This window comes from Hoplias malabaricus, chromosome 18, assembly GCF_029633855.1.
Source record: "Hoplias malabaricus isolate fHopMal1 chromosome 18, fHopMal1.hap1, whole genome shotgun sequence".
Classification (NCBI taxonomy): Eukaryota; Metazoa; Chordata; class Actinopteri; order Characiformes; family Erythrinidae; genus Hoplias; species Hoplias malabaricus.
In genome coordinates, this window is record NC_089817.1 from 6766470 (window position 1) to 6781650 (window position 15181).

Genomic DNA, 15181 nt, shown 5'->3' on the forward strand with positions numbered 1-15181 from the left:
TTCTTTAAGCTCAAGGCCTATGAAAGTTTACATGTCACCAACTATACAGACAAAAAGCAATGATCAAAAATTCAATGCATTTAAGATGCAGAGTAGATTACAGTAGATGCATTTGCACATCTAATAATGCCACCACTTTGAGCTATTGCTACATAACCTGAAGGCAAAACAACACAGCCTATCAGCCCCTATTTAAATATTTAAAGCCATGCTGTACTGAAGCAGGGGTTTACAATCTAAAGAAAAAATTTCAGTAGGGGAAAACTACATGTAAATTATTCTCTGTGATAACACACATGAGCCTGGTTCGACCAAAAACGAAGAGGATCAATATTTTAGAAAAAAGAATGTCTCACTGTGTCTCACTGCAGCGCGAGTGAACCGAGGTGATGAGCTGCAGCGGTGCAGCGCAGGGTTCTGATCTCAGTGAAGGTTCAGCACGAGGCACGGAGAACACTTATGAATCACACAGCGAGACAGTTGGTGCTCCTTATTAATGTCAGGCCTGAAACAGCGGCGTTATTACTATGCATGGAGGCGCTTAACGACAGGAGCATTCAATAGTTACAGAGACAAGGGCAGGGGCTAAGCTTTTAACCTCAGAGCTGCACTCTGCTTCACAAGGTAATGTGGGTAGAGAGAAAGTTCGTTAAAGGAATAATTAAGGCAGTAGTTAAGAGAATAGGAAAAGGAATAATCTGGGAGTTAGTTAAGGGAATAGTTCAGGGAGGGGAAGGTTAATGAAAAGGTTAAGGGAAATGCACAGCAAGCTTTTTTTTTGGCCTGAACACTACACATAAGAAACCAGACTCTCAGATAGTCATGGTTGTGATGTCACAGCACTTGGGTGTTTGGCTGCTCTGATAGGTCCATATCCAGCAAAACACTGCCACCCGGTTGGTTTTGTTTGTCCTGTAAACAGCACGTCTGGTTGTTCCTGAACATTGTGGAACTCATCTATAAGAGTTTACAAGCTTTGTTTCAACTGGTTAAAGTTTTAAACATATTATCATAAAGGCATTGTGGGTAATAAAGTAGACTGTAGCTGGACCAGCAAATTTTGAATAGTGAAAACAACTATTATTTTTTTAATCCAAAGCCATGTCTGAAGTGTGTTTCTTTAGGATCTACAAGGTTAACGTCACTAACAAGCCATGAAAATGTATGTTTACCAATTAGCACGCAAAAAACCAACTCATTCTCTTTCGATACTAGCGTCATTAGCCTCAAAGATCCAGACCAAAGATGCAAACTTCGGAGATAGGGCATGTCTTAGCCAAACAGCATCTTTGTATGTGTAGAAACCCTCCCAACACACTCTACCCCTTCTGCACCAGGCAGGAACACAGAGCTTATCTCTTGCTTTTTTTAGCGGATATTCAAATCAGCCTGGGTGGCATATGAATATGCAAAGGGAGGAGGGAGCACACCGCTGATCGGATCTCTTTACCCTTTCCAGTTAAGCCCTTTTCTGATGCCACTGACATTTCCTGTGGCGAATGGAAAGCGAACAGAGCACAGAGATCCTGCTCTGACCTGAACCCAGGGTAATGAAAATGTGTATACACACACACACACACACGATCTCAACCAACGGACCCCTCCCACTCCGAAATTACCAAAAACGATGAAGGCGAGGCCGGGCATGCCCTTCACTCTCACTCCTTCATTGTCATAATTAAGTATTTTTAATTAGTGTGTGTAAATGTGTGTGTGAGAGAGAGAGAGAGAGAGAGAGAGAGCAGGAGGGAGGAAGAAGAAGAAGATAAATACAGGAAAAGAGTGAGAGAGGCCAAATTGCAATTATTCTAATATAATTGCAATTTGTACATAATTCTGAGTTCTCTCATCATCCTCGGTTTCTATATGGAAACTGGGGCATTACTCATTATAGAAGCAGGCACATTGCTACACTAATGTGATCTCAACCTCAAAACCCTGGCTAAAAGGGAATACCACTGATTCTTCACTGGCTCAAATCGATAAAGGATTTTGTTCATTAATTATGCAGACATTTTTAAAAATGGTTGGACTTCCCCTTTAAGATTGTTTACTAGCTCACTATAATCATAAAGCTGGACTTCTCTGTTAAAGTAATCACAATGTAATCACCACCTCAGCACCAGCCCCTTGGCTTTGTTCTGGGTCAAAAGAATAGGATGTGATAAGATGGATTATTTTAGTAGCAGTATGCCATATAAATTAAGCCAGAAACAGAGCTTGTCTAATAAGAGTCAGGGATATTCTTACTGAACAGGTTTAGTGAGAAATCCTCTTTTCTGAAAAGGATTTTCAAGCCTAACTCAATAGCTTCAGCCAGTAACTTTCCTATTGGACAGTGTCACCTCACAGACTCTGAAACCCTACAAACATCTTCCAAGCAAATCATTCTTCTCTTTCCACACAACAAGAGCCATTTCCTATTTTCACAATATGGCAAAACAGAGGTAAAACATCTTTACAGAGCGCATGGACCTCAGTTATCACTGACTGATCAGTAGCTAAGGCTAAGCAGCTGCACAGTCATTGGCAGAGGATGATGGAAGTGAGGGTGTCACCATGTTGCTAAGCAACCTATCCTCCAATAGGGTGAGTGATAATCCAATAGCAGTAATAGCGAGCCCCTCCCATCTCGGCTCTAACTGGGCTGTGGTTGGAGATGATGAAGGTGCTGGCCTTTACACAGCAATCATCCACATCTTTCACCTCACAGCAGCTGGACACTGGGCTGCAGACATGCAACCGCGCATCGTGATCTGTAAACGTGAAGGTGATCACAGCACGATGGAAGAGCACAATCGATTAGATCAGTTTAAAATAAAAACAATCGGTTATGTCCCCAGTTGTACTACTGAAATTCTAGGGCTATATTCGAATATAAAAATATATATATATTTAATATATTGAGTTCTAGTTATTCATTGTTTAAATCTAGTGCTTTTCGACACACGTTTTGGGGTTATTTTTATAACTCCCACTGTGTTAAATTATTATAATTATTCAAATGAAAGCATATAATGTATTTTGAATCATATCCTTTGGAGGGAAAACTGATTCGAATCATTGTTAAGATTTAAAAGACTACTAACCATGCTGGAGCAAATCTGGCAGCAAATAAACACAAAATTATACATTTTAAATTTAAAAAGTCAGAAATAAGTTAGCACTTTGTGAGAATACCAGCTATTTTTTCAAACTTTTGAAGGCATTAAACAAACATCACCCCTCTCTGAATCATACCGTTTCCGTCTTAATGACTGAATGCAAAAATGTTTCAAAAATTGGTGGAGCTTCCCTTTGAAGATTCCACCATTTCAGAGAGAGTTAAGACCGTCTCTGAGGTTCTAAGAAGTAGTGCTGAAAAATGCGCGAGCGAGAGAGAGAGAAAATAATTGAGTCTTATTTCAGAGTGGAATCAAACAGATGAGCTGCTCCCACCTGTTGTTCTCAAATTTTGTGTAATTTTTCCCTTGTCTATGTTGAGTTCTTATGAGAAAATGACATTACACAATACAGAGAGCAGAAGAAAACTGAACAAAGCATTAAACTATTGTTTATAACAATAATATCGTTTCATACTCTGGCTGGAGGATGTTCTTTAATTAACACCAGTCCACAAAATGAAATCAAGTCGTCAGAGACGCCAAAGCTAATAACATCAATCTGTAATTTTCACTGCTCGTTAAACTCAAGGCCATATGGCTGGAGGTGTTTAAACAGCATTTTAAGGTGGGATGGAGTCTCACAATAATGACATACAGCTCCACACCAGCGTGCACAGTATGATGCAACATAGCCACAGGAAACAAGCTCCACCAGGACACATTAAAGGCCCCATTATTGCACTTTCCTTGCATTCTGTTTTTCCCCTCGTGTTTAATCTAATTATATCGTTTGTGTGAATTTATGTCCCAAATTCACTTCATTTTTACATGGCCATTTTACAGACATTTTTATTTATCCCTTTAAAAAGCTGCATATTTATTGTGCCTTTCTGCTTGATTATATGTCATTGGACTGTTCTGATTGGCTGATCTCTTCACCAGGGAAATGAGGCAAACCACATTCAAAGAGCAGCCCAGGCTGAAATGTTCAGAACACAATGTTACGTTCAGACTGAAATACTTCAGACGGTGCAAAGAATAAACTCCAACCGCTCCTTTGAATGTGTGGATCCTTTGGTAGGCTTCAAAATCTCACTTGCTTCCAGGCAGCGGCAGCCCCACATCTTTCACTCCACTACACAACTTCTACAGACTGTCTGCAGTAACAACACTGCTTATCACTTCATCACCAATAGACTCCATACGTATGTGAATGTCTATGGAATATATGTGGAAAAAATCATTTTGACGTTTGAACAGTTTACATAATGCGCCAAACTTACATTGAGAAAATCAAGAAATAATATTCTGTGATAGGGTCTCTATATAATAAACTAGCCTCGCTCTCATCGCCATCGCTACAGGCTACTAGCCTGACAGCACAACCTAGAAGTGATGATTTAAAATAGTGTTGAAAACCTTAATATTGCACACCATCGCCGACAAAACAGAACCTGCATCCCTATGTTTGATGTGTTTGTGTCAAAATGTCAACGCATATTGGGCCAAAATATGAAATACATTTTTACATTCACTAACATTCTCATTCTAGAGGTTAGGTTTGGAAAATAGTGAGTGAAACTGGTGTGAGATTTCACTCTGTCAACAGGAAATCATGAGTTCAAATACCAGACATGGCGCAACCAAAAAGTTGCTCATTACTGGTGCATTATTGCAATACGTTTGCAGAAACAAATAAACTGCCAGACAATATTATTCACAAAGCAATAAACACTATGGACATGCCAAGTCAATAGACGTGTTTTTTTGAAATGTGGAAAAATCTTTTATAATGGGAACCCACCAAGACATTTGCCCAACACAAATATTTGCATACGACTGCAATTCAAGTATTACATCACAAAAGAGAACATCCAAGGCACCAGGATAACATTTTAAGTGAAATGCCATGCTGCAGAATAGCTGCCCATTTCAAAATTCAAAGATAAGACAGAGATGTCATGCCTTGGGCTCAAATATAAATTCCTACCAACATAAAAGTGGTATTTTATAAGTGTTAACAACTGATTTATACCTAGTTTTCAAGAAGTTAAAAAAAGCAGAATCTCAAAAGCATTAACACTCTCTGAGCGGATAAGGATGAGCTCTGAAAGCAAAGTCTGAGGCTGAGGCTCAAGACCAGTTTCAGCCTTTTTCAAGCTTGTGCCTCAAGTGTATAAGCTGCAAATATCCATGAGCTGCCCAGCGCTAAAGGAAAAAAACTACCTCCTGCATGGAAAGACACAAATATTGTCAACCTGACAGCAAAAAAAAAAATCAATACATGGAGCCTGAAGCCATTCAGCTCCCTGGTTATTACTACTGCGTGTTGCTGGGTCGAATTGCCTGGTTACCACGGCACTGTCAGACCATAAGGTTTTTTCCATCAGGCAAAATTGAAAAGTGAATTTGTGTGGCAGCATGTGCTCTTTGTCGGAGGGTCTGGACACTCGCCAGGCAGTGGAGATCTTTTAGCCTCATCGGTCTCCTCATGGGTCTCACTCATCTGAGAGAATAAAAACAAAAGCCAGGCCGAGTGGTCTCATCACCTGGACGCAGTGGGGTCAAAAGTCAAGGCCGGAGTCTGAGACTTCTCCTAAAAAGACAACAACAGAGCAACAAAATCCAAAATCTCCCTCTGCTTTATAGAGGTTATGCAACACACAAAACAATGCCTGGGCCTTCCGATGTTTTCTAGTGCCTTGTTATTGGATTCACAGATCAGCAGCGTGCTGGGACAGGTTCAGAGAAGCACATCCTCGCAACTGACTGAGCTCCAGCACCATGGGGTGTTCACAACATCCCAGCCAAATATCTGCACCATTAGGTCCTAACAGATTGCGCAGTATGATTTAAAGGAAAGATGTCATGGTGTCTTAGTGTTGTTGACTGCTTCAACCACAGCCTATCGTGCGTTTTATGCCCTGGGAAAACGGAGATGTCATGTTGATACAGATACCACTTAGTCTACCCAAGCCTGATCTTGACCGAGCTGTGAAAGTACACACACAAGGCATTCTCATTGAGAGCCGGCACGTTCTTCACGCTTAATAACATGTAGCGTGTAATTCAATAACTTTAATAAACCTTTACAGAAAGTTTGTGCTATCAATTAAACCTACTTTGTAAGCCTTAGAAGCTACCAAATACTCTTATATTGCTATAAATCCGCGACCCTGAACTGGATAAGCGGTTACAGATAACGAATTAATGAATAAATGATATTGCTATAAATTATTCATATCAGTTTATAGATAATTCATAGTAGTTCACAAAGGATTCAAAGCTGTTAGAGCAGCACATAGCAGTTCACATTAAATACTGAATAATTTACAGGTACATCAGACGTTTAACAGCACTCTGGGTCGGTATGGTTGTATTAGTTGTGGTGGTTTGTGTGTTTGCTTTTCTAGAGGTTTCCTTGACTAAGGCACCAGTGAATTGGTCAGGATTCAAGATACAAGACCAGCCAGGGCCAGGCTACTTAAATACAGTAGAACCCTGTTCCGGAACTCACGTCGACAACTGATGCGGTCGAGTTCCGAATCGAATTTCCCCATAAGAAATAACTGAAAACCGATTAATTGGTTCTCGACCATCAATTTTTTACCATAAATGTCCCCATTTCCCTACAAAAATGATCAACAATTACACTCTTAGGTAAGTAATACTGCTCAAAAAAAGTCACAAAAACGCGTAAAATACGCAAAAACCTGGAGCACAACCTCAAAAAGCTTCCAACTTTGTGGAACGACGCCGTAAACTGACGCCAAGTAGCGTCAGTTAAGCTCAACTCGTTTGTTTACAAAAGTCGCGTGGGTCGGGTCGGGTTCCGAGTTTTAAGGTCGACCTGAGTCGAAATTTTCTCGACATTTGGCGTCGAATTCCAATTATGTCGACTTCAGAGACGGTTGACTTCCGGGGTTCTATTCATTCATTCATTATCTGTAACCCTTATCCAATTCAGGGTCGCGGTGGGTCCAGAGCCTACCTGGAATCATTGGGCGCAAGGCGGGAATACACCCTGGAGGGGGCGCCAGTCCTTCACAGGGCAACACAGACACACACACACACATTCACTCACACCTACGGACACTTTGGAGTCGCCAATCCACCTACCAACGTGTGTTTTTGGACTGTGGGAGGAAACCGGAGCACCCGGAGGAAAACCACGCGGACAACACACCAACTCCTTCCGGGGTTCTACTGTATCTTTAAACTAACAACTACAAAATGATAATTAGCTCCTTTAAAAATGATAAGCGAACAGTAACCCTGCAGTGCAAAGGACAACGTTTTTTTTTTTGGTGTGTGTGTGTGTGTGTGTACGTTTACATGTGTTTATCCTGCCTCTTTATTCTCACGTCTCTGTTGTTTTCTCCAGCTCAATTCAACTTGTTTCTGTAACACGGCTGGTTTTACTTTTCTCTTAATTAAGCCTGGGGTTTATTCACACATTTACAGTAAAAAAGCAATAATTTTGCTTTTGGAAACATGATTATTTAGGTCTGTTTTTAGAAAACTTAAAAAGAAAATTCACACCGTTCTCAGCCATGCAAGTGGGTCCCACTGAAAGCAAGGTTCACTAAAAAATAAGGTTGAATTAAAAAGTGGGAAAATCAATGGATTGTAATGATTAGCTATCCCATATTCTTCATTAATGATGTAAACAGCGATGTCCCCATCCAGCCACCTGTTACCGCAGCTCAGCACACGCTTGGGTTAATATTCTTTACGCTGCACTGTTTCGCAGCAGAGACACACTGGACTGTCACTTATTTAAAGCAGACTGGAGATGAGCCACTGTGCACAGGGACTTCCTCTCACTAACAGATGGAGTCAACAGAGCAACAAAGCACATAAAGAGCTCCATAAGTCTCAAGCAATCTAAGCTGCAATTACAGCAGTAAATTTGGGCATATGCACATGGATTAGTTACAGACCTATTAACACTGGAGACCATGATGCAATGTGTTTTTTCATTAAATGGTAATTAAATATTTTATTCAACACACTTTTGTCTTGTGCCAAGGAAAGTGACCTGTAATATTTAAATCACATTAAAATGGTGTACGGACTCAGTGAAACACATTTTTTTCGCTGTGACATATTTTAAATCGTATCTAGTCTAATGAAAGAGTGATTCTTAAAACAGAAATGATAATGCTGGGATATCATCCAATTAAATGCCTTAAAATTAACAAAATGAAAATAATGCTTTGATTTATTATTCACTGGCGATATTTGTTTAAAGCAAAAACAGGGCGATTCTGAAATTATATATATATATATATATATATATATATTTGTGCTATGTGTGTGTGACAGTTATGAGGTTTCATTTTGATGTTGAATAATAACGACGCAGCACCTATAAATAAATATTTCTTTATCTCTTACAAAGACTATTTAAAAACAAACAGGAACGAGTGGTTCCTGTAGCCGCTAATGAATTTTAGGTGTATCAATATTGACAACACACTCTGAGAAGTGTATTCAGCCGTGAAAATTACATTGTGTTTTCACTGTGCCCATCACTACTAAGAAAAAAAGCAAGAGATAAACACCTTGCTACATTGCTCTTCCTGTGCCCTCTCGCGCCGTCAACACTGCCTTTCAGCAGTTAAAGTGAAATAGTGAAAGTGCAGAAACAACCCACACCAGCTGGTTCACTTGTTACACGTCACAAACTACGATGACTAGAGGCAGAAAGACGAATCAACCTAAAAAAAAAAGACATAAGACAAAAGCAGTTGGAACGTTACCGTACCTGCAGTATATCGGCCGCATGTCAGATGAATGGTGTGGATAAAAACAAGTGAGAGAACAAAAACTGACACGGTAGAGAAAGGGAGTAGAGACAGGATTAAGGAAGGGAATGAAAGTGAGAGAGAGAGAGACAGATAGATAAAGAGAAAAGAGATAAAGAGAGGAAGAAAGCGAAAAAGAAGAGGAGAAAAGGAGAGAGGGTCAGAAGCCCATTTGGAGCCGAGAGAGGAGTAAGAGAGAGAAGGGAGAGGAGACGAGCCTACAGAAACAAGGGTGGGTGGGGAAGTGAGAGAGAGGGAGGGAAGAGTGAGAGGGAGGGAGGAGTGAGAGATAGAGGGTGGGAGAGAGGGAGGGAAGAGAGGAGAGTCTGGGAGGGCAGAGAGAGACAGAGGAAGCGATGAGAGACCAAGAGAAAGAGAGAGAGAGGTAACAGAGAGATATAGGAGAAGAGGGAGGAATGACAGAGAAAGAGAGACAGAGGGAGGGACAGAAGGAGGGATGAAGGGAGCAAAGGATAAAGAGGGGAAAGTAATAAAATATTAAAAATAAATTAAATTTGCAGGTAGTGTCGCAGTCACATAACTCCAGGGACCTGGAGGGGATGGGTTTGAGTCCCGCTCCGGGTGACTGTCTGTGAGGCGTATGGTGTGTTCTCCCTGAGTCCGCGTGGGTTTCCTCCGGGTGACTGTCTGTGAGGAGTGTGGTGTGTTCTCCCTGTGTCCGCGTAGGTTACCTCCGGGTAACTGTTTTTGAGGAGTGTGGCGTGTTCTCCCTGTGTCCGCGTAGGTTACCTCCGGGTAACTGTTTGTGAGGAGTGTGGCGTGTTCTCCCTGTGTCCGTGTGGGTTTCTTCCGGGTGACTGTCTGTGAGGAGTGTGGTGTGTTCTCCCTGTGTCCGTGTGGGTTTCCTCCGGGTGACTGTCTGTGAGGAGTGTGGTGTGTTCTCCCTGTGTCTGCGTGGGTTTCCTCCGGGGGCTCCGGTTTCCTCCCACAGTCCAAAAACACACATTGGTAAGTGGTTTGGCCACTCAAAAGTGTCCATAGGTGTGAGTGAATGTGTGTGTGTGTGTGTGTGTGTGTGTGTGTGTGTGTGTGTGTGTGTGTCAACCCACAAAGTACTGGCACCCCCTCCATGGTGTGTTCCTGCCTTTCTCCCAGTGATTCTGGGTAGGCTCCGGACCCACCACAACCCTGAAATGGATCAGTGGTTACAGGCAATGAATGAACGAATGAATGAATTAAAAATAATATGACAGAAAAAGAAATGGGTACATGTATATACACATAAAGAATGTTAGAATGTACTAGAATAGCTACGTCTACACTTAGTTGCATAAAATCATTAGACGTGAAGAAAAAGACAGAGAGAGAGAGAGAGAGAGAGAGAAAAGGGACAGTAAGACAAGAGAGACAAGTGTGGGAGAAGATGGAAAGAGTGAGAGATGACAAGAGTAAGGAAGATAATGGAGAGAGAGAGGGAGAGAAAGAATGTGAGAGGACAAAAGAGAGAGAAAGATAATAATGGAGACAGGGAGACTCGGAGTGTGAGAAAGAGCAAGGAGAGAGAGAGAGAGAGAGAGAGAGAGAGAGAGAGAGAGAGAGAGAGAGAGAGAGAGAGAGAGAGAGAGAGAGAGTGAACTGGAGAGAGTGAGAAAGAGCGTGCAACAGGTTGACAAGCAATCTCCCTAGAAACAGAGCAGTGTGGTACACAGGGGAAACAGCTGTTTAGTAGTGTATGCCTGTGTGAGGGGGGAGTGGGGGAGTTTGTGTGTGTGTGTGTGTGTGCGCTCTCTATTGTTTGTGATATCTATTATTGAAGCCGGCCCCTTCATCAGTAACCGGATACGACTGGACAAACACAGCCAGCCTCTCACTCACTTCAATTAAAGCAGCACTGCTGACAGTGGGCTAATGCTAATGTTAAAGGAGGCTAAGACAATGGGTTTGTTTTGTGTATCACTACAGAGGGATACACACACTGCTGCTCAATAACTTAATTAAATTAAACATTGTATATAATCCTTTCTTACATATAGGACAAATAGACCATTTTTGAGCATCTGGCAACCTTAAGGCTCATTTATTCTCAACGTTAAATGAGAACATGCATGGAGCCTTCTGTCCGTACTCTGCGTTCATTTAGTTTGTATTTGTGCACGTTACACATGGAATAGAGCAGTGCCACGTGAAACTGTGGGGGCAGTGTAGCCATAGTTCAAGTGAAACACAAGCTCTGGGAAAATAAGTGAAAATAACAGTCTTTTAGTAAATAACATAAATAATGCTACACGAACATCATTGCTATATTCTTTGTTGTTGTCTTTTAAAACTTTTGACTCTGAACTGCCCTCTAGTGGATGTAGTGCCACAAATCCACTCCAATGTAAAGGATGCATAGACGTATGTGAGCAGTGACGGTTACAGCATTTGAAACAGATTTATACATTCACCACCCTACCAAGGTCCTGCCCACACACCCAGTAATATCTTTCTGTCACTAATCCCAGTGTACAACACATCAGACTCATCAATCCCAGTGTACAACACATCAGACTCATCAATCCCAGTGTACAACACTTCAGACTCATCAATCCCAGTGTACAACACATCAGACTCATCAATCCCAGTGTGAAACACATCAGACTCATCAATCCCAGTGTACAACACATCAGACTCATCAATCCCAGTGTACAACACAACAGACTCATCAATTCCAGTGTACAACACAACAGACTCATCAAACCCAGTGTACAACACATCAGACTCATCAAACCCAGTGTGAAACACATCAGACTCATCAAACCCAGTGTGAAACACATCAGACTCATCAAACCCAGTGTGAAACACATCAGACTCATCAAACCCAGTGTGAAACACATCAGACTCATCAATCCCAGTGTGAAACACATCAGACTCATCAATCCCAGTGTGAAACACATCAGACTCATCAATCCCAGTGTGAAACACATCAGACTCATCAATCCCAGTGTGAAACACATCAGACTCATCAATCCCAGTGTGAAACACATCAGACTCATCAATCCCAGTGTGAAACACATCAGACTCATCAATCCCAGTGTGAAACACATCAGACTCATCAATCCCAGTGTGAAACACATCAGACTCATCAATCCCAGTGTTCAGGAAAAAACTATTCTCACACACCCTACACAAACCATTCTCACAAATCCCACAGCAATTGGATTAGGCCTGCAGTATTAGTATCAATTTTCCCCCTTTAGCTTTCACTCTTTTTTCTCTCCTTCCCTTTCACTCTTTTTTCTCTCCTTCCCTTTCACTCTTTCTTTCTCCCCTCACTTTCATGCTTTCTTCCCTCACCATTCTTAAATAACTCCATTTTACCATAATAAACTCTACCCAATTCTTCATAATGTTTTTAAATATATGTATTCACTACTGTGTGCTACTGTTTTGAACTAAAATGTGCATTTTAGATTAGCAGTTGGTAAACAGTTGTTTTATTTATTAGCCTATAGATTATTATTATTATTATACACATAACATCATCAGGTTCAGTGTTGCTTTTGTAGTATTTTATGTAAAAATGGCCAGAACTGTCAGAACTGAAAAGGACTGAAATCATGTCTGTTGCAGTGGTCTGTCCCTGCCATCAGTCCACAGCTGGTGAATAACTGAAATCACATCACGGAGACACCACCGCCATATTCCCTCAATTCCTAAGTGCAGGCAGAGGAGTGCCTCACACACACCTACACACCTACACACCTCCACTGGCTGCGAGAGTGGCTGACATTGACCCCTCATTACCACCACCAAAATGACTGCCACAGACACAGAAGATGATTCCATTGTTTTGCGTCTGGAACGAAATCTCCAGTGAATTTTCTGCTGATTATGTTTTCTCATGTAAGGTAGAGAGTTTGTGGGTGGTTATCTGGTCCACATCACACCTCAGATGTCGACGGAACATGACGATCCTTGAGCGTGAAAGCAATCCTGCCGTTCAGACAAAATCTGGCAGGAACAGAAAATGCATTGCAGGAAGTTCTAAAAAGGGCTCCATTTCCGTCAAGATTTTGCATTAAATATGTTATATTCCTGGGATTACAAAAGAATGGGGATAAGGGGCAGTAGCTAATATCTGATAGTTTGTCACATACATATCTACTGATGCAGTGAATAAGTCATCAGATGTTGAAATATTGAAATACTGGTCATAATCTAAACATCTGGCCAGTGCTGTTTTTTTAAACCAATTATATGTCAATACAATATGATGTAGCTACTTTTTAATGTTTCCATGGCAATAAATATGAAGTATACGACAAAATGGTAAAGGAGAGTTTTCCCATTCTGCAGAACGTTACGCTCAAATATAAAAACAAATCCGGACCAAATTCAAAAACATAACACATCACATAACAAAAGTGACACCAATAAGAATCAGAGAGCTTAGTGTCTGCAATTTCCATGGAACATCTACACTGGTTCTTTGAGCTACGAGTGAGAAACACCTCCTATCACATTACACCATCACTGGTAACAGCCACCTTCTAATGGATACAGCAGCACAGCCAGGCTAACGATACCAATTAAGGTACATACACCACATAAACCACAAAAACACCAAACCAATCCACATAGATTTTACACAAATACTGCCCTTCTAGGTTCTACGTTCCCCTCCGGCCTCACAGAGCTGTACAGAAATGTAAATATTAATGAAAGACCAGCAATGGACACAGCTCTCCTGACCTGCTGGTAGTCTCCTGACAGAGAAGGAACAGGAACTGCTTGCTCATGTTACTGCTCTCCGCCTAAGAGTGGTCAAAGCCTGGTGTCTGTTTCCCTTTTAATATTGTAGGAGGGTAACGAAGCCTGGAGAACTGAAACCCAGCCGACAGCCAGGCCAGATCGGAACGGCCATCCGATCCACCCCCAGCAAACAGGCCTTATACCCACCATGCTTTGTGTCATGTGGAGAGAGAAAACAAAGGCAACCACATGTCCATAAAGAAGCTTCAGAGAGCTGTCAGTCACCCACAGCCATAAACGCAAGAACAGGGTTCAGTATCGAGGGCTACAAGTGATATACTTATTTTCAGCCATAGTACACACGGGGACTGTGCAGTATTTAAAAATAAATTTGCAACAAAAAGGCTTCTGATCATTTTACATTAAAGATACGGTCCACAATTACAAGAAGACAGTTCAGTATATTAGAACTGCAAAGATAAACAAAGAATGCTTTGTGTATTAAAAAGAACATGAGACAATACTATGCAAAGACTTTATATGATCGATTAGTACTCTGGAGAGGGACGGCTTTGACACAGTCTCTGATTGGAGCTCAGGCTGTCACTCAAAGCTCCACTACTACCTGGAGGATCTTGGGAACTGGAGTCATTGTTACTCCATGTGGTAGAAATAGGAGATGGCATAACTCAAACAATCACTCTTGAAGTCTTTTATATTCTATGGTTTATGCTATTATTCAGTAACTACATGGACTCCAGTTTAGTGCAATATAACAGGAATAATCTGGGTCTAGAGAAAATGTGACCAACGTTTAACCAACGGAGGTGTGGAAAAATATTTATTTAGTATTTTTACAAACCTCCAAAACCTCATAAAAATTATTTGAGGCTTCTGTCTATTTTTTGTTATATATATAATTATTTATGCATATTTGTTTTCTACATGATGCATGCACTGTACTCTAGGCATTAGTATTCATTCATTCATTATCTGTAACCCTTATACAGTTCAGGGTGGGTCCAGAGCCTACCTGGAATCATTGGGCGCAAGGCAAGAATACACCCTGGAGGGGGCGCCAGTCCTTCACAGGGCAACACAGACACACACACACATTCACTCACACTCTCACACCTACGGACACATTTGAGTCACCAATCCACCTACCAACGTGTGTTTTTGGACTGTGGGAGGAAACCCACACAGACACAGGGAGAACACACCACACTCGTCACAAACAGTCACCCGGAGGAAACCCACACAGACACAGAGAGAACACACCACACTCGTCACAGACAGTCACCCGGAGGAAACCCACGTAGACACAGGGAGAACACACCGCACTCGTCACAGACAGTCACCCGGAGGTAACCCACGCGGACACAGAGAGAACACACCGCACTCCTCACAGACAGTCACCCGGAGGAAACCCACGCGGACACAGAGAGAACACACCGCACTCCTCACAGACAGTCACCCGGAGGAAACCCACGAGGACACAGGGAGAACACACCACACTCCTCACAGACAGTCACCCGGAGGAAACCCACACAGACACAGGGAGAACACACC

At 41.7% G+C, this 15181-nt stretch overlaps 1 protein-coding gene across 3 annotated transcripts in view; it reads right to left on the reverse strand.

Moving 5' to 3' along the window:
• The window catches only part of ptbp3 (polypyrimidine tract binding protein 3), a 69191-nt gene that overhangs the window by 39588 nt on the left and 14422 nt on the right, over window positions 1-15181 (reverse strand). Inside the window, exon 1 of one of the 3 annotated variants that reach the window (XM_066651651.1) lies at window positions 8875-9037. The exons of the other annotated variants lie outside the window; for them this stretch is intronic. The gene's annotated coding sequence lies outside the window, so the exon portion shown is untranslated. Of the gene's footprint in view, window positions 1-8874; window positions 9038-15181 lie in introns of those variants that run through there. 3 annotated transcript variants of the gene reach the window in all.